Raw genomic sequence first — 21,673 nt, 5'->3', positions numbered from 1 at the left:
TGCAAGCTGGAGATCTTGGGTCAGTAGGCATGAGGACAAGAATTTATGCAATGAAAGTAGCCAAAGACCGATTTGCCAGATGGGTAACCTTGAGAAGGTGCCTTTATTTGTGTCCTTGACTTTTCAGTTGTCCCAGTCTTTAGTTGAGTCATGACTGACTCCCAGCACAACAAATGCTTGTTTGTTTGTCAGGAGTACAGGAAACTCCGAGTGGAGCCCAGAATGTCCAGCTCTCCTGCAAGAAGCCCTCCCCAACCATGACGTCACCATGTAGGAGTCCATCCTGGAGTCTGTCCAGTGACCAACAACCACCAATCATGGGGCAGCAACCAGACAGATGGGCACAAGAAACGGACCCGCCAGTATTTTTCTCTGGGCTACGGCAGCTGAGGGGCTATGCCACGCTTTATTTTTAGCCCAGTACACCCCCCCCCCCTGCAAGCTAGATCGGGGGTGAACTAAGAGTCATGTGGCCAGATAAACCATCCCTCTTTGAATCATTCTCACCCTTTATGTACGCAACTCCACGAGTCCCTGATGCTTCTTCCAACACATGTAGTTACTACTCTCAAACTTCATTTTGTTACAAAAACCATGTAAGTTCAGTGTCAAAGTAGGAAAGGAACAGAGTATCAGGAAGCATACCGAGTATTGAAATAAGCAAACCAGCCTCAAAAATTCTCTGAGCAGACAATACCAATTTAGTCCTACAAGCAAAGCTTAACGTCACTTATTTTGCAAAACTAACTTGATCTCAGTCATTTCTTGCTTAGACCTCTGACAATCAGAAACAAAACTTAAACTGTCTTCCAAGGTTGATATGAGGCAACCATGGACCAATTCCCTGTCATTTAAGAAAATTCTAATATTTTAACCAATCACTGCGAAGAATAAATAGTCGGTGCCTTCTCACTATATAAGCTGCTTTATAACAATAGACCCCTGAGCAAAGTGTTCCCACTTGGCAAACTTGTCTTTTTTGGTATGTGCACAATCAGTTTTCACTAATTACTACTTCAGTAATTCATTGGTTTTTCTTTGGCTGTTTCTGAGCCTGTGACACTAACTTGCCCTTATCCAGAAAAATGATTATTGGTATTTCATGTTATCTATGAATATGTTTGATTAAAAAAAAAAAAAACATAATCCTAGGGGCGCCTGGGTGGCTCAGTCAGTTAAGTATCCAACTCTTTATTCCAGTTCTGGTCATAATCTCGTGGTCCGTGAGTTCGAGCCCTACATCAGGCTCCTCGCTGATAGTCTTGAGCCTGCTTGGGATTCTCTCTCTCTCTTTCTCTCTCTCTCTCTCCCTCTCTCCCTCCCTCCCTCTCTCTTTTCCCCTTCTCTGCCTGTACACTTTATCTCTCAAAATAAATAAACTTTAAAAAAAAACATGCTCCCTAATATTGTTGAAGCAAACTTTTTATTTATACTTTTTGCTTTTGACGGTTGGTTAGCTGGGGCTTGGTAGGAGTTTTGTTTCCTTTGTTGGGTTGACCCTCGGGAGCAGGTGGTAGGGTGCCACACATTCCAGCACAGTCTTCCCTGACCTGGACCACGTTCCTGGCTGGCTTTGTCAGTTTATTCACTTCTTCCTTAGCCTTCCTTTCCCCACTCACATTCCCTTCTTCCCCATCCCGCCCACCCCACCTGCTTAACAACACTGGGTCTTTATAAAACATGACATAGGTGGGGCGGGTGGCTCAGTCTATCAAGTGCCCAACTTCGTCTCAGGTCATGATCTCACAGTTCGTGAGTTTGAGCCCCATGTCAGGCTCTGTGCTGACAGCTTGGAGCCTGGAGCCTGCTTCGGATTCTGTGTCTCCCTCTCTCTCTGCCCCTCCTCAACTTGCACTCTGTCTCTGTCTCTCTGTCTCTCTCAAAAATAAACATTAAAAACAAAACAAAACATGACACAGGTGATATAATTTCTGAATACAGGCAATTCAAGTTCCCTGAATGACTTTCTGCATCTTTTCTCCAGCTCACTTTTTCACTCAGCACTGCGCCTTCAGACCTAGCACGCGTCTCTGTGTTTGTCAGCTGCATTCCTTCTAACTGCTGCCCCTGTTACAAAGTGGGCATCGCATGCCTCTTTGATGTTTCGCTCCACAGTCGTGGCCAGATTGCCCATGACTTCCTACAGTGCACTCAATTTTGTTCTGGATATGCCCATGAGGGGCCCTTCATGGGGTTGGATGTGACCGTCTCTGCATATGAACTTGGGGGCAGGAGTGCTAAGTCAAGGGTACACACCTGTTTCATTCAACTAAATGCCATGAACTAAGATGCTTCCAGAAAGCTGGCACCAGACCACACTTTCCCCACAGGCTCCTCTACCATCTCACCAATTACCCATGCTCTAATGTTTGCCAATCCGATTGAAGTAAAGTGATCCCTCTTTGTTATTTTAATTTGCATTTCTCTAAGGAGTCTGAGCATCTCAGATGCCTCTTAGCTATTCGCAGCTCCTCTTCTGTGAACTGACTATTCATAACCTTTGCTTATTTTTCCTTGCCTGTCTTTTTCTTGTTGCTTGGCGGGAGTATAGTGAAGAAACCTGTCCCTTGTTGGTTTTACAAATCACAAATATCTTCTTGCAATCCATTTTTCTGATGAATTCGTTTAGAATTTTGTTTGTCACAAAAACGTATCATGAATCTTCGTGTTGTCACAGGTCCTCCACATCTTCATTTTGTTTTTATTTATTATTTATTTTTGAGAAAGACAGGGAGGGTGCAAGAAGAGGAGGGGCAGAGAGAGAGGGAGAATCTCAAGCAGGCTCCACACCATCAGCAAAGAGCCCAAAGTGGGGCTCAAACTCCGGAAACTGTGAGATCGTGACCTGAGTCGAAATCAAGAGTTGGATGCTTAACCGACTGAGCCACCCAGGGGCCCCATCTTCATTTTGAACGGCTTACGGTGGTGGTAGAGTCATGCTGGTCGTTCATTTAATTAATCCCCTACATGTAGGTGTTTAAGTAGTTTCAAATTATTCGCTACTATAAACACACCATAATGATAGGCCTTGTGTCTAAGTCTTTCTTATAGCCATGAACAAATAATAGATTTAATACATTCTGAAATTCCTAGAATATAAATAGCTGTACCTTGACACGTATTTCCAAGCCACTTCTCCTTAAACACTGCATCAGTGTATAGTCTGCTGACCAAGAATGTATCAGAGTTCACACTTCCTGGGGTGCCTGGGTGGCTCAATCTGTTAAGCGTCCAACTTCAGCCTAAGTCATGATCTCGCCATTCCCGAGTTCGAGCCCCGCATCGGGCTCTGTGCTGACAGCTCTGAGCCTGGAGCCTGTTTCAGATTCTGTACCTCCCGATCTCTCTCTGCCCCTTCCCCACTCACACTCTGTCTCTCTCAAAAATAAACATTAAAAAAAATTACGAAAAGGAGTTCACTCTTCTTCACTTATCGCTTTTTAATTCCTGCTCATTTGGTAGGTTAAAAAGCAACGGTGCTGACTTGTGCACACACACAAAAGCAATGGCTTCTGTGTTGCATCCCCCCACATATTCTGCTGTCCTCTTTCTGTCTGGTTGCTGCTCAGTCTCCTTCAGGGGCCCCTGCAGTGGTTTTCTGGAGTCAGATGCCAAGTGTCCTCATTTCTTGAGTTCCCTCAAGCTACTCCCCTGAGAGCCACATAGGCACTGCATGCTAGCTCTGTGAAGGAAGCCACTGCACCTATGTCGGGGGTTGGCACAGCATAGACGCTCAATCAAATGTTACTGTATGAATGAACGAACGAATGAATGAACCTATATGCTGATGGCACCAGGATCTTTCTGTCTGTAGTTTAGACTCCTCTTCAAAACAAGTTTTTCCCCCCTCGCTCCAAGATCGCTACTCGAATATCCCCCAGACTCGGACAGTCCCTGTGTCCAAACCACTCTCTCCATCCGCAACAGAGCCAGCACAGACACCCCAATGCACGGGATGGCTGATAGAGCCAAGATAAGTGTTGCCTCCATCACATTTTGCGGTCACACCTAGCAGGTGCTACTAATAGATTCATTCTCTAACACGCCTCGGTAGGCTTGCAGCCACGCCACACTTTCAGAACAGGCAGGTGACAAGATAAGGTGAAAGTGTGGCCCTGAGGAAAGTAGCTGGATGTCCAGGGGAGATATCAGAAACCCCTTCAGGTTTCCTCTGAAATTAAGAAGCCATATTTACGGAAGTGAAACACTTGAATCGCTTTTCCCTGAATAGAGAGGCTTTAAAACCAAGAATCTCTGACAAATGAGGATCCATGAAATCCCACGGAGAAGTTGTCTAACTCACATGTCAAGCTGTAGCCATCCCCCCTCTCAGTTCTGCTCATCACCCTAGACCTACTTCAGTTTTATTTGCAAAAGGAAAATCACAAGGCGTAACTGACCTCTCGGGGCTACTCGAAGAATGGGCAAGAAGAAATCATTCTAATCCACTTCATTATCAAAAGTGCCTTCTTGTAAGAAGGTGCTAACACTTTCTTATCCAGGGCAAAACAGGCTAAACTGAGGGGAGGTGCACTGGAGGGCTGGGATTAGTGAGGCAAGTAAGATACCTACTTCAGTCACAAGATGTAAGGAATGTCAAAAATCTCAGCCACGAAAAATAACGCTTTAGTGAAGTATCTTTAAAAGTCAAAATTAATGCCAAAAACTCCATGAGGAACAAATATCAAAATTTCAGAAAGAAATAGGTTCCAACCCAGCAGATGTCTGACCCCACCTCCCTGGCCTCACCCTATGGGAATGGGAGCTGGGGGCATTTTTCCCAAAAATCAACAAAAAAATGAACAAACACCACTTCAAGGCTCAAACTTCCATGGATTCTATTCTCATACATGCAGCATAGTGGCCACAAGCACAGACTCCGGAACCAGGCCTCTCCAGTGTGAATCAACGGGCTTAAACCTAGTGATGAAACCCATCCGTGCCTGTGTCCTCGTTTATAAAAAGGGACAGTAACAGGACCCCTCCAGGGGTACCGGGATTAAGTCAGTGTTGGCACATGTCTTCTCTAGGATGGTGGAGGGTAGATGGGCATTTATTGGTGCCTCCTTGGTACAGACATTTATCTGCACCAATTCATGGAATCTTCCTGCTTTCCAGCAAGGTCAAAGCTATCAGCCTTCATCTGTAGCTGCTACCAAGGCTCAGAGCAGAGAAGTGACCTCTCCAGGGCCCTGTTGTCAGTCAGGGGCCAAAGCAGAGTCCATCCTGGGTCTGCAGACAGCAATGCTCACCAGAGGTGATACTCAAACGAGGGCGGGTTTGAGGCCCTGGGTAGACAGAAGGGCTTGGACAACTGCTTGGCAGGTAACCCAGGCTGAGGGAAGACTTGCCACCCTGTAAAGATTTCTTGGAGAGGTGGGAGTTTGCAGGGGCAGGCAGGGCAGGGGTGGGGGTGGAGTGAGGTAAAGGGAAAGATAGCTTTGGCAGAACCAGGGGACTGGAAGCTGTGGGGGGAGGGGGGGCCTCGGGGGACTCCAGGAACAACAAGGCCCCCTCTCTGCCAGTGAGCTGTTTCCCTGTCTGGGTCGGGCTCGCGGCATGTGACGCAAAGCACAGTTTAGTCATGTTTCTTCCCCTGCCCCACCAGGCAGACCAGAGGCCTTGCTTTCCTGCAGCCTGCATGAGGCAGCAAGAGAGAGGCACTGGTGAGGAACCTGCCCACTCATACAGCCCCCAAGCCGAAGGGGAGCCTTAGGGCTGAGATGGGAGTCACAGGGTAGCTGGGCTGCTGTGGTGCCTTAACCGAGTTACTTCCCTTCTCTGAAACTAGGTGTCTCCTCATTGAAATGGCCCCGGCGATCTCAGTTCCACCCTCCGGCCTCGATGCATTGACCGCAGAAGAGATGTAGGGCAATGAGTCAGTGCCGAACGGCTGGAGAGGCACCTGAGGGGGCTGAGGGCCTGCGGTTGCGTATGGCGGGTGGGGGGTGTGGGGGAGAGATTCCCCTGTCCGTGCACGGGGAGTAGACAATGAGTCGGCAGTGACAGCAGAGGGAGGGATTCCCAGGGCTGGGAGTGGGCCACATGGGCCCCCTCAGATGGGTATCGTTGCCCATCCTCGCTCCCAGCCCACCCACCCTGCAGAACATGACATTGTCAGAGCTCTGCTTTGTAATGTGTCAGAAGCAGAGCACCCAGGGCCTCCGGCCTGCAGCTGTGTGCTGAAGCCCAGAGAATCAGCCGCGTTGGTGAGGCCTGGGGGCTGCGAAACCAACATTCGGTTGACCGTTTCATCCCTGACCTTCTGTGAAGTGATTTGCCAACAGGTAAAAGCTCAGGACGTAAAACTGTGATTTAGCAGCCCTTGGAGCTAAGATGTCAGGAAGCCATTCCGGGGGAAATGGGGCAGGAAGGTATGTGGAGCCACCCTCCAACCGGGCAGGTCACAGGGAAGCCTGGGACTCAGTGCCTTCTGTGGAGCAGCTCAGACCTGGTGACAAAGAGAGGCTACGATAAAATTCAAGATAGAGGTGGTCTCCCCGTTTCTCACCGTACAATCACACGAGAAAGGCCACACTAAAGAAGGTAACGCGTTTTGTACGTAAATTACGCCTCGATAAACCTGGCTTACAAAAAATACAAACATTCTGAGGTGGAAAGAGGACTCACAGAAGAATCTAGAAGGAGAGGCGGTGGAGGTCTCAGTCCATCCCCCGTGGTTATATCCAGGGCAACGGAAGACAGCTATACACTTCACCACGGTAATACCTCACCTCTCTGACCACCCACTTCTTCACGGCCCTACCTTTTATCTCTGTATCACCTCACCTTCTCTTCCCAACAACAGCCCTTGAGGGAGCAAAGAGCAAGGCAGTAGTTTACAGCTGAAAGCCAGATGCAGAGAGGTTTGGTTGCTTCCCCAGGTGGCCACCTTGCAAGTGTTGTATGGCTGGCTCCAAAGCCCCCACCCTTGTCCCTAACCATACCACCTCCTTCCTCGGGATGTCACAAGGTGGGGACAGGATCCAAGTTCCCATGAACACCAGCCTCACACAGACAGAGCTCACTCAGGGGCGCTCCCATGTTGGCCAAGTATGGAGACTACACCATAAGTTCCCATCCACGTGCCCACCAAATTTTTTTAAGTTCATTAATTCATTTGGAGAGAGAAGGTGCGGATGCACGTGAACGAGTGGGGGAGGGGCAGAGAGAGAGAGAGAGAGAGAGAGAGAGAGAGAATCCCAAGCAGGCTCCACGCTGTCAGTGCAGAGCCCAACATGAGGCTCAATCCCACAAACAGTGAGATCACGACCTGAGTTGAAATCAAGAGTCAGACGCTTAACCAACTGAGCCATGCAGTCGTCCCTCTTTAAAAAAAACTATATTTTTAATGATAATTTTGTCAACTTGGCTGAACTAATAGTCAAGGTGGGCCAACTATAAAAAGTAAAAAGATCAGGGCACCTGGGTGGTTCAGTCGGTTGAGCGTCCAACTTCGGCTCAGGTCATGATCTCGCAGTCTGAGTTCGAGCCCCACGTCGGGCTCTGTGCTGACAGCTCAGAGCCTGGAGCCTGTTTCAGATTCTGTGTCTCCCTCTCTCTCTCTGCCCCTCCCCTGCTAGTTCTCTGTCTCCCTCTCAAAAATAAAAAATAAATAAATAAAGATTAAAAAAATTAAAAAAATAATAAAGCCCTTGCACTTTGAATTAGGCACTGTGAACTGAGGAAACACTTCTGGTAAGGAATAGTGAACTTTGGGCAGAAGTGTGAAAACTGTTCTTCTTCCCCTTTGGCAAATGGTTAATCCTTCTAAGAATTCATCTTTGCAAATGATTCACAGCAAACAAAAAGATCTCGCCATTCCTGAGTTCAAGCCCCGCATCGGGCTCTGTGCTGACAGCTCAGAGCCTGGAACCTGCTTCAGATTCTGTGTCTCCCTCTCTCTCTGCCCCTTCCCCGCTCATGCTCTGTCTCTCTCTGTCTCTCAAAAATGAATAAACATTACCAAAAAAAAAAGTAAAAATATACCCCAAAAGAATTGAAAGCAGAGCGTCAATAGATATTTGTATGCCCACGCGTAGAACATGATTACTCACAAGAGCAAAAAGCTGGAAACAACCCAACTGTCCGTCAGTAGATGACCAGATAAGCAAAATGTGGTCCATCTGTACAATGGAGTATTTGTCAGCCTCCAAAAGGAGGGAAATTTGGATACATGCTACAACATAAATACACCTTGAGGACATTATTCTGGGTAAAATAAGGCAGCTTAGCAGCATGACAGTGTTGAATAAAGTCCCACAGAACCCCCCACCAGACAGCCTTTCCTGCATACCTTGAATTCATCAGGATTTGCTGAGCATGTCCTGTGGGGCAGGCACAGCATTGGGCTGTACCTTCTTAGAAGCAAGGAGGAGCCAGATTTGGAGGGGGGGGGGATGGGTAAAAGATGTGCCCCTCCAACCTGTCTCTGCAGCTGAGAACAAACTCAACAAGGACCAGATACGTAACTGTGAACCATGGGCCCTCTGGGAGAAAGAGGTCGTCGGTAACATGTGGAACTGGGAATCCCCCTGAGGATGCTGTTCAAAGGGGGCTTCACTAACATCCCCGCCTGATCTGCACAAACCAAGACCAGCTAAAGAGCTGGAACAGGGATCGTGAGCAGGAAACAAGACCAGTGCAAGCAGACAGGCTCTCTGGAGGGGAGAAGCGTGACTGAGGGCATTACGGGAAACCACGGTGCAGCTGAGTCATGAGGACCAGGAGAATGGGCCAGCACAGACATACTGTTCTAGATAACGAGCAGATCTTGAAGGTTTGGAAGAGGAGAACAACACAGTAAACACATTTTGGAAATGTTATTCCTGCCTGGCGCGAAGCCAGGCCCAGAACAGGGAGAAACGAGAAGCAGGGAGAGCCAGGAGGCTAACATAGACCCCAGGTGTAGGTGAGGACCACTCTGGCTAGAAGGATCACTTTGGAAACACAGAGGCAAAGGGACGTCTGAGATCATCTGAAGGGATGGAGAACTGCTCGATGAGTTTAGAAAGGGAGCAGTCCTCACCAGCCCAGGCTGCACACCAGAACCACCTAGGGGGCCTTGCTTCCCGGAGATTGCCACCTCATTGGTCTGGGTGGGCCCCAGGCAAGCGTGCTTTCTATAAGGTTTCAGGTGATTTCAACGCATCCCCAGGAGAGGTGAAGCTGTTGCAAGCCACTGGAGGAGAACATCGTGAAAGCCTCCCAGAGCTGTGCGTGGAGGCCAGACAGCAGCTCCTGGGCTAACCATGAGCTGGGCGGGTGCCAAGAGTTCCAGGGCCCCCAGCAGGCCAGCTTAGGATGTCTGGGAATGGGGCCTCTAAGTCTGGCTGTACGGCAGCCTTGATTCCCTAGTAAGATAACATCACCACCCTGAACCTAGACTTCTAGGCTGGACCTGTCTCCCTCCATCCCTACCCAGCTCCACGGGCAGACCCAGAGCAGCATCGGACAAATCTGATTCAAATCCTAGCTCTACCTCTCCCGAACTTTTGGCCTTAGTGACTTACAGTCACCGAGCCTCGATGCCTGCACCTGTACAACGGGAACGATATCTTCTTACAAGGCTGTTGGAAGGGACGCCTGGGTGGCTTGGTCAACTGAGCGTCCAGCTTCAGCTCAGATCATGATCTCACAGTTCACGAGTTCAAGTCCCACATCAGGCTCACTGCTGTCAGCCCAGAGCCTGCTTCGGATCCTCTGTCCCCATCTCTCTGCCCCTTCAACGCTCATTCTCTTTCTCTTTCTCTCTCTCTCAAAAATGAATGAACATTTATAAAAAAAAGAAAGAAAGAAAGAAAGAAAGAAAGAAAGAAAGAAAGAATTAAGAAAATAAAACAAGGCTATGGAAAGAGTTAAGCAAATGAACACACGTAAGATCACCTCCAGCGCAGGCTAGATGTGTGCAAAGTGTCTGTTCCTCTTGCCCTGTGCACCCACTCCCATTCTGTGTGTTGCTGCCTTGAGGTTCCTAAAATCTGCCTGCACTTCCTGGAGAAGCCTACATCCAAATAGTCCTCCGTGGGTGTGCTCTGGGACCTCAGTCACTTCTGAGGGTACAGCCCTGTGGTCAGAGCAAGCTGCCCCCACCCTAGACCTGGTTTCCCTTCTGTACCACCCCCCTCCTTGCTTCTCTGCTGAGTGTGTCCAATCTCAGGTTTTCTCACAACAAGGCACTGGTTTGAATGGACGGCAGGACACTAAGTGAGTTAAATCGAGGCCTTGGGGTTCATCCTGGAGAGCACAGAGACAGGGCCAGAGGTGGGGAGCTGGCCATCTTGAAGATAAAGAATGGGGACCAGAAGCAGGAGCGCTGTCCCCAAGAGCCGGCTCCAGGGCAAGTACAAGAGCATGTGCAGAGGGACCCCTCCTGTGATGAGCATCCCTGTGGACAATGGCAGGATGGGGGGGGGGGGGAGAAGTGTGGGGGAGGGGGACGCAGGGTGGTGGGAGGCACACGGAAACAAGTGGTGTTGGAGGTTCCTTGAGCCTTGACATCCTCTTCCAGTGCAAGGACCAGCAGCCACCTGCTGCCCCAAGCCCTCTCCAGTTAACAAGGGTCCCACCTCCTCCATCAGCCAAGGGCTGAGAGTGCCCACAAGCAGAGAACAGCAGAGCCCAGGGCTCTACATCCTGCCTCAAATGCCTCGGTTATTTCCAGAAGTTGAGAAATTCCCCCTGAAGACTAAGATGGGGACCCTGATTGACAGGAACTGGGCAGGTTGCACCTGCCACGGCCCTCAACACTTCCTTTTTCTGATTCCAGTCCAAGCCCTCCTGGCTAGCACACACCTCTGTGGTTTTGGCAACAGCAACACAATATAGGAACCTGCCGTGTCCTGCAGGAGGGTCCCTGGTTCTGTATCTCACTATGTGTACTGACTTCCACATTGCCAAAAATGGCCAGGGAGCAGTTCCCCTGGCCAGATCCTCAAAGCTTAGCTGTAACTGAGCTGTCACTGTCTGCACAAAGACATGGGCCAGTGACAGCACAGGTGACAAGAAGCCCAGCCCCCATAATGGGGAGCCGCTCCATCATGGGAGCGAATCTGTGGCTTGCTGCCCACTAAAACATAGGGAAGTGTTGCTTAAGTACAAATGACCATAACTGAACGAGCATCTGCTGGCAGTTATCAGTGCTGCTCTCTAATCTTAGAAAACTTATAAGGTAGGTATGATTATTCCCATTACATAGATGGGGAAAGCAAGATGCAGAGAAATTGACATTCAGAGAAAATAGCTAGCTTATCTGAAATCAAACTGCTAACAAGCATCAGAATCAGAATAAGCGTCAGAAGGGCAAACCCAGACTTTTCTGACTTCAAAGCTCTTCATGCCCTTCCACCAATCCAGGTTGGCTTGACACAGTCATCAACGATGGTAAGAATATATCTTGGGGGTACCTTGGGCACCAGCTGGAAACTCTAGTAGGAGTCCCCCGGCTGGACTTGCAAAGGTGTTGCTGATCCCTCATCCAAGGAGGTCTGGGGCCAGGTCTGCCGTGTGGCCCCAGCTCATAGAACAGGACCCGGTGGTCTCACCATCCCCCAGGTAAAAGCTGATCTCTGGGAACCACAAGGCCAACAGTTGATTAGCCCGGGCATGAGGTGGACACCAGCCGGCCAGCCACTCCTGGGCTGCCACCAGCAGCACGCCCAGCATTAAACACTCACCCTCCAGGCTAAGCCACCAGAACTGTGGCTCTCTACAGCTTTCTCTGTGGGGTGGGACGTTTGATTAGTAAACATGCAAGGAGCGGAACTGTCCCTGGTCCACACTCTAGACCTGACAGCTCACACTCAGGGGTGCAGAAGAACAGCAAGGAAACAGACAGAGTGGGGCAGGTGCTGGACAGGGAGGTGCCTGGCTGTGGGGCACAGCAGAGGCTCCTGGCCCAGTCTGGAGAGGGTCGTGATGGTCTGAGAAAACTTCTCAGAAAAGATGGTACCCATGACGGGCACTGAGAGATGAGGAGTTGGTGCTCTGGAAGCCAAGCACCCCGGGCAGCATGCATGTTCGGGAAAGAGGGTAGAGATTCAAAGAGTCTGGAGCACAGGGAGCAAGGATGGGGAAGGGTGTGTGTGGCAAAAGGAACGCCAGTAATGCCCTTGTCATGTTCCATGCAGTTATCCTGGGAGTCGCCTTGGGGTTCTCAGCAGAGAGTGATATGGACCCTGTAATGTGACCCCCTGCTAGATGCTGGGCCTGCCCAGAGGGCTCAGTCCCTGCCCCCAGGTGCTCACAGCCTGAGTTAGGGGGTGGGGGCAGGTAAAGGGATGCCACAATTCAATGCCTGCAATGCACCCTTTATAGCAGGAACCCAGAGTGAAGGGGGCAGAGGAAAGGAGCTGGCAACTCGAGGTGAGAAGGGAAAGGGAGAGGGTATCAGGTGGTAGGAGAGGTGTCACAGAAGCCAGGGCTTTGGGGAAGGAGCCTGAGTGGAGGAGAAATAAGCCTGTGGGCAGGTTAGAGAGAACTGCTCCCTGAGGAAGGACACACAACGGGATGGGAGAGGTGATGTTGGACCGCTAGTGGTTTTGTACCACTGCAAGGGGGAGGGGGTGGGAATAGGGTAGAGATCACATCTCCGGGAGGGGCTGGGTCAAGGTCTCCAGATGCTAGGCTGCCCCCATCCCATTCTTCATCGTCCAAATTCTTGGGAGGAGTGAAATGGCCAGGGACTTTGTAGCACCCTTTATACTTCTCAGACCACTTGTTAAGGTTCGAGAGATGAAAACTTTTCCAGGAATGGTTAGCTCACACAACCCTTCTGTTTAGCTCATTGAATTTCAAGTATAAAAAGGGGGGGCCCTGGGTGGTTTCAGTTGGTTAAGCGTCTGACTTCAGCTCAGGTCATGATCTTCTGGTTTGTGAATTTGAGGCTGCGTCCAGCTCTGTGCTGACAGCTCAGAGCCTGGAGCCTGCTTCAGATTCTGTGTCTCCCTCTTTCTCTGCCCCTCCCTTGCTCGAGCTCTGCCTCTCTCTCTCAAAAAATAAATAAACATTAAATTTTTTTTTAATTTCAAGTATACTTTGGTTAGAAAATAAATACAAAAATCGCTATTTAAACTTGTAAACGTATATGGAAGTGTGCATTCCTGACTTGGGAGGAATTAAGCATCTCCTAATTCTCGTGGAACTCATTAGTATACTAAAGAATTAATTTTTAATTCTTGTAGATCAAAAAAAAAATCACAAAAAAAGCAAGAGCACAAACTGCCCACATCACCTGTAAAGAAACTTACTAGTTGTCTTGGGCTCCCTGTCCTCTACCATGCTAGGCAGATCTGGATCCAGAAAACTCTGCTTCTAGGCTCATGCAAAAAAGAGACATTTTCAGATGCAACTTTGTCCTGTGATGTTTCTTCACCAAAACGCAGAGGAAATGCATTACTAGCAGTCAGGAAGCAGGGGTGTTAGGCCCCTCTGTGACTGACTTCCCCACCTGTCACATAAAGCACCTGGAATAATGCTCCTTAAGGGTCTGTCCACCGATGAAGGTTTACTTTTCAAAATTAGCTTCATGTTCAGAGCCTTCACATTTCTCTTTTGAGACCTGGATACGTGTTTAACCAGAACGAGTCTCCTACAAGCTAGTGAATTTCCGGACGTGTCAGGAATAATTTCTTACCTAGACCTAATTCTTCTACATGCACAGGAAATGGGAAAATGGCGCTGGGAGGGTGAGCCCACTGCTGCTTCGTCTCTCTTCCCACCTTGCCATGGCAGGCCTCTCTGCCTCTGGTCTCCCCAATGTCTCCCACTTACCCCACAGTGTCAGACTGAGGAGCACAGCCCCATCACATCAGTCCCTTGCTCAACTGTGTTCAGTGGTTCCTCATGTTCTCAAGGAACACTCTCAAGCTCTTGGCCCTCAATGATATGTCCCAACATCCTTCCTTGACTGATTGCCCACTGCACTCCCAATGAGGTCTGGCCAAATGAACTGTTCACTCATCATCTGATCCTTTGCCTTTACTCAGGAGTCTCTCCCTGGGATGCCCCTCCCTCAGCTCCACATAACCCAATCTTGCCACCTTCCATGCTTCCTTGGCCAGGCATTTCTTCCTTGCCCCAACCAAGAAATAACCCCCTTCTCTCCAACTTCCAAACTCCTGCCACCACCCAGCCATCCTGTGATTAAGAAGTAGCCACAACACTTTGCATCCATCAATGCTACATCCCTACTACAAGATCTCATTTAGTAATTACACCCCGGTGTTCGGGGTTATGATCATCTCCAGGTGCAGGTGGAAGGAGGAGCCCAGGAGTGAAAGTGCACAGACACGATGTGTGGACTCAAGCAGAATAAAAGTGAGCACTTTGGAATTCCCAAATTTATCACCACCTGCTGCCTGTAGTAACCACGGCACCCCTCACTTTCTTCCTTGCGAGATCATTACTCTTGAATACGCTTTACCTTTCTCATTCCTGCATTTCCTCAATTCTAAGTTTCCACCAGCTATAAAATGCTGGTAGGACCAGTAATTATGTAATTACTTTGAGAGGGAGGGGATCATCACATTAAATACACAGGTCAAAACTGAGACTATTCAGACACTTCAAATTGTGCAAGGGAAGAAGTATTTCTCGGAACCAAGGTGATATTTTAGATGGGAGATTCTGAGAGAGATCCCTTCCCCCATGCAGCAGCGGAATCATTCTCAGAGGTACCTGCCCGCCCCCCTCCATTAATTTACAGAATTAAATGTTTCCTGGAGGTATGTGAAAGGAAAAGCTAAAACTTACAAGATTCTGTATTCTGATTGCAGAGTGCTGCCCCTGCTTTGTTTGGTTTTTTCCGTTTCATTATCAGGACTTTGGCCCATCCGCATCTCCTGGCTCTCTTCTCACCCTTCGCCTTCTTCAGAGAGGTGGCGGTCCTTCCCCACCCCCACCAGGGCAGTTGCTGCGCATGCGCTGGATGCATTGCAGAAAAATAGGAGCCTCAGGCACCTGTGGAGGAGGCGGGACAACCCCCCAGCCCCACCCCAGTAAAAGAAATGCATTATTTGGGCAGAAACACAGAAACAGAGCTGCAGGGTGGTTGCGCCCTGCCCTTAGTACATGCATGTCCCAGCCAGCTGCTTTCTGCACTTGGGGCCCCTCGCTCCTTGATCCGGTCCACACCCAAAAAGAGTCGCAGGAGGAAGCCTGTGGGGGCTCACTGTAGCATGCTCGGACCTCACTAAGTCCTGATAGGCTCTGACCAACCTCATAACACAGTTTCTTCATGTGTACATACTTTTATTCATCTTTGCCTATCTCTTTATATTTTGTGCCTATCCTTTAAACTGTTATCCGGGTGCTACTTGGGCAATTTTCTTCTTATTATTATGTTAAAAACACAAAACTCAACAAGTATTTCCTCTTTTTTGCATACTATATTTCACTTGGAAGTATATTTTACTTATAACTGATTATAGACATTTTCATTGTATCAGTTGTCCATCATCATATCATAAACATAGTCTGTGTTGCCTTTACCCTTAAATTATCCGTTTAATGACCAAGAATCATGCTCTCGGTGGATTGCCCGTAATTGACTCTCTCATTCCCTAATAATGGAATGCCCTGAGCCCATTGTTATAGGCAATGCTGGGATAAAAAGGATTCCCAGGCAATCTTTTTGTTTGCTGTGAATCATTTGCAAATGGGGAAGAGCAGTTTCCACACTTCTGCCCAAAGTTCACTATTCCTTACCAGAAGTGTTTCCTCAGTTCACAGTGAGGGTGGTGCCTAATTCAAAGTGCAAGGGGTTTATTTTATTTTTAATTTTTTTAATCTTTATTTTTTTTTTTTTTTTATTTTTTGAGAGAGAGAGACAGAGAACTAGCAGGGAAGGGGTAGAGAGAGAGAGGGAGACACGGAATCTGAAGTAGGCTCCAGGCTCTGAGCTGTCAGCACAGAGCCGGATGCAGGGCTCAAACTCACGAACTGTGAGATCATGACCTGAGCTGAAGTCAGACGCTTAACTGACTGAGCCACCCAGGTGCCCCAAAGAGCAAGGGCTTTAAATTCAAATCTCAGCTGAATCTCTTACTATCTGAGAGGGAGGGACCTCTGAGCTTCCATTTTTCCATCTGTAAAATGGGAGTGATGAAACTGATCTCACTTGGGGGATGAAATACGGGACTAATTCCAGTGCTCTGCCCAGCGTCTCGTTTAGTGTAAGTACGAAATCTATTCTTCTTACCCTTCATCCTTCCTTTCTCCCTGGAATTATCTGGGCCAAGTGGCTTTTCACTTCTCTAACTTCCATCCTCCTTGAACTGTGTTTCCCACAAAAGCCTCTGGCCATAAAACGCGAAGTACCTCTGAAGGGCACTGCCCAGAAGAAATACAAAGCCAGCCACATATTCAAGCCACATGTGTAATGTAAAATAGTCTTGGTGGCCACATTTAAAAAGTAAAAGTAAAGAGCATAATTAAGCCATTTATTCAAATATACTTTTAAAATATATTTTATTTAATCCAATGTATCCAAAATACTATCATTTCAATATGCAATCAATATTTTTAAGTATTAAGTAAATAGTTCCCATTTCTTTTTGTTATTTGTAACATCTTTGATACCTGATATACATATTAAACTTACAGCCCATCTCAGTTTAGACTGACCATATCTCAGATATGATTAGAGGCTTCTGTATTGGGTTGCACGGATCTAGACTTAGAGACTTAAGCTTCTAACAGGTGTGCAGATGCTTCAAATGGGGCCATCAGCCAAGGACTTCGGAGTGTTGCCTTGGAAACATCATTACGGGTGCAAAATGCCCATGCATTTTGATGGTTTGTATAAGAAATGGAGACAACAAAGGCAAGTCCCCACTTGTAAATTAATAAATAAATGTAAATAAATAAATTCTAAAAAGTTCTAGAGTGTGACTCAAGAACTCTGAGGGGCTCATCCTTCCTTCTTTCCCTCCTGTGCAAGATATCTCCCCTAGAACCCCAAGAAGACCAAGCTGTCTTGCTTTTCAACTATGAAGGTCAGATGGGGACAGGGGGTGCCAAGACTTCATTTCTCCACTTGACGTCTAATACACATCTCCACTTTTCTTTGTTCAAACCTATATTCTGGAATAACCGCCACCCTGCAAATATGTTCCTTCTGCCCCTGACCTAGCTCGAGATCTGACAATTCCATTCTCCCTATTGCCCTCGAGTCATCTTCAACTTCTCTATCCCACACACTACACTTAAAATATCATCAAATCCCACACTCAAAAGTATCCAGAACTCACCACTCCGACCACCTCTCATTATCTCTACTATCCGTTTGGGGGGAGCCACCAACACCTGGAGCCTGAATTAGTACAACAGCCTTATAATGGATGGTCTTGCTTGTTCCTTTGCTGCCCGTAAAGCAGCTAACATGATTCTTCTTTAAAATGCAAGCATACATCAGTGAGTCAAAAATATGTATTTTTAGTGACCATTAAAATGATAGAAAAATATATACACCACTTAGGAATAATTCTAGACAAAGTATGCACTATTTTATAAAGAAAGTTATAAAATTTTATCAAATATTTTAAAGAAAATTTTATTCAAATATTCTAAAGAATATTTGTCATCTAAACAAATGAGCATACAAACCATGTTCATGAATTGGAAGCGTCATTTTTATAAAGATATTGTATCTCTCTGAATGGTATTTTCAATCAATCCTGAACATAGCTTTTTTGTTGAATCTGATAAACTGTTTTTAAATCATGTGAAGAAAGAATGTACCAAGAATGTCAAGACAGAATGGAAGAAGAAGAAAAAAAATAACAAGACTCTTTTTAGATATCAAAATTCATTGTAAGCCTAGAGTTAATCATATCATATAGTACTGGCAAAGGGATCAACAAATGGACAGAACCGAGAGCCCAGAAACAGACCTGCATATACATGACAACTTGATTTATAACGGAGCTGGTGTAGGTCAGTGACTAAAGAATGGCCTTTTAATTAATAGAGCTAAGACTCTTGGTTATCCATATGGGAAAAAAACAAAACAAAATGTAAAAAATCATTTTTGATGGGACAAAACACTTAAATGTGAAAGGCAAAATTATAAAAAAATAATGTAAGAGTAATTTTATGACTTCATGGCAGAGGCGAATTTCTTAGATAGCACACATGTATATCATAAAAGAACATATGGATAAATGAAGCTCATTTGAAATTAAGAAATGTGGTCACTAATAGAAATTGCAAACAATGTATGGAGACAAGGCACAAGCAATAGAAAAATATTTACAATATACATTTACAACAAAGGATTAATATCCAGGTATGTATTAAATTATGGAAAATCAACAGGGTAGAATACAGATGGCCCCAAAGAGAAGTGGGCCAAAGATCTGAACATGAAAAGGAATCCAGAATGGCCAATAGGCATATAAAGAGATGCCCAACCTTAGTAATTCAGGAAGTGCAGATTAAAAACACAGATGGATTTAAAAATAAATAAATAAATAAATAAATAAATAAATAAATAAAATAAAAATAAAAATAAAAATAAAATAAAATAAAATAAAATAAAATACCACAGATGGATTTTCATTTTCACTAGATTGGCAAAAATTAAAACTCCAGCCATATCAGATGCTGGTGAAGATGTGGGAACAACAGAAACTTGAACATATTGCTCATGGGTGGGCAAAATGAAGCAATTGGTTTAGAAAGCATCTTGGTATCATCCAGTAAGGGTGAAGGTATGTAAAATCCATGACCTACCAATTATACTTTGAGGGGACATACCTTAGGGAAGTCTTGCACACATACTCTGGGATATACGTAGAAGCAGAGCCCTAGCAGTACTCACAAATCCTGAGTGCCTAGCAGCTTGTGATAGAAAAACAAAACCAAAAACCTAAAAAAAAAAAAAAAAATCCCAAGTGCCCATCAGCATTAACTCGGGGAAGTATATTGAGATATATTTATATAGAACAGAATAATATGAAGGAATTCCAGAAACAAAATTGGGAGCAAGCGAGGCAAGTCTTAAAAAAATATTTAATTCCTATTTGCAAAGTTCAAAAACATGCAAAACCAACACGTATTTAGCAATTTAAATATATGAGCTAAAACGATAGAGAAAAGCAAGGGAACAACAAGCCCCGAAATCTGGGAAACCACGTTCTCTGATAAGAGAGAAAGGACAAGCCTGTGAAGGACCTCAAAGATGCTGACATTTTTTTTTAATTTTTTTTACGTGTATTTATTTACTTTGAGACAGAGGGAAGAGCACAGAGAAAAGCAGAGAGAAGGAGAGAGAATCCCAAGCAGAGTCCATCCACACTGTCAGCCCAGAGCCTGATATGGGGCCCAAACCCACTAACCGTGAGATCATGACCTGAGCCGAAGTCGAGAGTCGGACGCTTAACCGACTGAGCCACCCAGACGCCCCTGATGCTGATGATCTTTAAAGAACACACGTAGGTGATACTTCTCATACCCTATACACTGTTTCTAAATTTTCTTTTCTATAAACTCAACATTTAGAAACTCACTAAGTCTAAGGGAGTACAGCCCAGGACCTCACACTGAACAGGAAGGCCCTCCTTACCTCTCTGGCTGAGTCGCCTGGCCTGCCCCTCACGGCTCTCTGCCCCACTGGCCTCCACCAGGCCCCCTGCACTGCACTTTGACATCCTTTCTCCATTCCCCTGCCAAAAATATTTCTCAAAAACCACAGAGCTCAGACTCTCCCTTCCTTCAGGTCTCCACCCAGAAGGCATGCACATTCTGGGCCTCCTGAGCCCCTACTCCCAGGCCTCTGCATTCCATCCCACTTCAGCCCATCACGCCAAGTACAACTGCCCCCATCCACTGGCCCTGATGCCTTTAACAGTGCCTGGCAGGAAATGGCTCTCCATAAGTATTTCTTGAAATCCCTCGAATAATTAAATGGATGATTATGCAGAAAATCATGTCAGCATCGAAGCTTCCTTGGAAAGAGTAATACATGAAATCCTTAGTTGCTGCATTAGCTCTTCCTGGCTTCCCAGAAGCTGGGACAAAGGATTGGTTCAGTGTTCTGTAAGGTCTGATTTCAGGAGGAGAGAAAAGCAAATTCTCTGTGAGCCAGGTGGTCCGGCTTAATCAGTTGCTGTTTCTAAGGTTTGATGTGGTAATTCACATGAGGAGAGGGAGGCCAGAAGAGGCACCTACTTACCAGACCCCTGGGGAGTGACCACAGGACCAGGACAAAGCTAGCTCTCTTGGTGACCAGGCTGGAGTGGCCCACACTTCTCAGCACCCTTCAGAGGCCTGCGCAGGGGGCAGGGCAGAGGAGTCTCATGGTCAGCCGCCCTTCCCCATCCCTGGGAATTAGCACAGACAGGCTCACATCCAGCCTGTCCCTGGGGCGGCGGGTCACCTTCCTTAGCAGAACCGTGAGAAAGGGCTTGACCTGCGGTCAGAGGATGAGGAATGGAGCTGGAGCCCAGCCTGGCTCAGCACACTCCAACAGTGACAGACACCCCGGCAGACCCCGGCATCAGAATGGCCCTGCACCGTGCCCCCGACCCCCGCCCCCGCCGCCACACACTTCCTGCTTATCAGCTCGCCTCTTCTCCCACATCCACACACCCAGATCAGGCACCGGCAGTCACAAGTGTTCCAATGCTCAGCTTTCCAGCAGGCGGCCAGTAGGCCCCACCCTGACCGACAGGACCTCCATGCCCATCTCCGGCCTGGCCCGGTGTGGCCGAGAGCAAGGTGACCTACCCAGAGGTGTGGCGGTCAAGGCCTGCAGAATTCAGGTGGCATGGGTGCCCCCGTACTGGGCCACAACCCCTCAGGCCTGGGGGAAGAGGGCTCGGCCAGCATTGTTAGTCTCCAACAGCGTTTCACTATGAATCACTCAAGCTGCGTTTCTGCTCATTTCCTGGAGAAAGCAGAAGTGAAGAGTCAGCAGATGCCTGTTGTCCCCATTACCCAGACGGCGACAGAACTGCCTGGGTTCTGGTGGGTGACTCGGGCCCTGCAGAAAGGCCCCTTAGGGGAGTATGCTCGGAGGTCAAGCAGTGCTGGCCACGGCCAAGCACAAAGAGGAACAGCTAGTGAATAGTGGATACAGAATTTAGCTTTGTGTTATTCGGCTGGACTTTCCCGTTGTTTCTTGATCCCACCTATCCTCTCTGAGCCTTTGGTAAAATACAGATAATAATGGTGTTTAGGTGAATTTGGTTACAGAGGTGTCTAAAGTGTAGCCATGGACAGTGCCTGGGTTCATCAGTCTCCTGTCTGTCAGGCCCGGAGAGAGCTCCTCACTTGGATTTCTTCCTCCCCCATCCTAAGCCCTGAGTTTTACCACTGATCCAGGGAGTCCTCCAAGGTCGGATGGTCAACTGTGGGTGACACTGATGATGATGAAAGAAAAGTTTATTTTGCTTTATTTTTTTTTTTGAAATATAATTTTAAATAATGGGATGAAGGGCGCCTGGGTGGCGCAGTCGGTTAAGCGTCCGACTTCAGCCGGGTCACGATCTCGCGGTCCGTGAGTTCGAGCCCCGCGTCAGGCTCTGGGCTGATGGCTCAGAGCCTGGAGCCTGTTTCCAATTCTGTGTCTCCCTCTCTCTCTGCCCCTCCCCCATTCATGCTCTGTCTCTCTCTGTCCCAAAAATAAATAAAAAAAAAAAACGTTGAAAAAAAATAAATAATGGGATGAAGT

General features: G+C 47.3%; 1 protein-coding gene across 11 annotated transcripts in view; it reads right to left on the bottom strand.

The window, feature by feature from the left end:
- WDFY4 (WDFY family member 4) overlaps positions 1-20,867 on the bottom strand; it is a 291,014-nt gene extending 270,147 nt beyond the window's left edge. For 3 of the 11 annotated variants that reach the window (XM_047824338.1, XM_047824343.1, XM_047824342.1), the window contains exons 1-2: positions 20,728-20,861; positions 20,174-20,410 (exon numbers count right to left, since the gene is read on the bottom strand). The gene's annotated coding sequence lies outside the window, so the exon portion shown is untranslated. Of the gene's footprint in view, positions 1-19,564; positions 20,128-20,173; positions 20,411-20,727 lie in introns of those variants that run through there. The other 8 variants (XR_007145180.1, XM_047824344.1, XR_007145178.1 and 5 more) reach the window with 6 other exon arrangements.
- Between the last annotated feature and the right edge of the window lie 806 nt (positions 20,868-21,673).

This window comes from Prionailurus viverrinus, chromosome D2 (genome assembly GCF_022837055.1).
Source record: "Prionailurus viverrinus isolate Anna chromosome D2, UM_Priviv_1.0, whole genome shotgun sequence".
Classification (NCBI taxonomy): Eukaryota; Metazoa; Chordata; class Mammalia; order Carnivora; family Felidae; genus Prionailurus; species Prionailurus viverrinus.
This window is presented reverse-complemented; position numbering and strand designations above follow the sequence as displayed.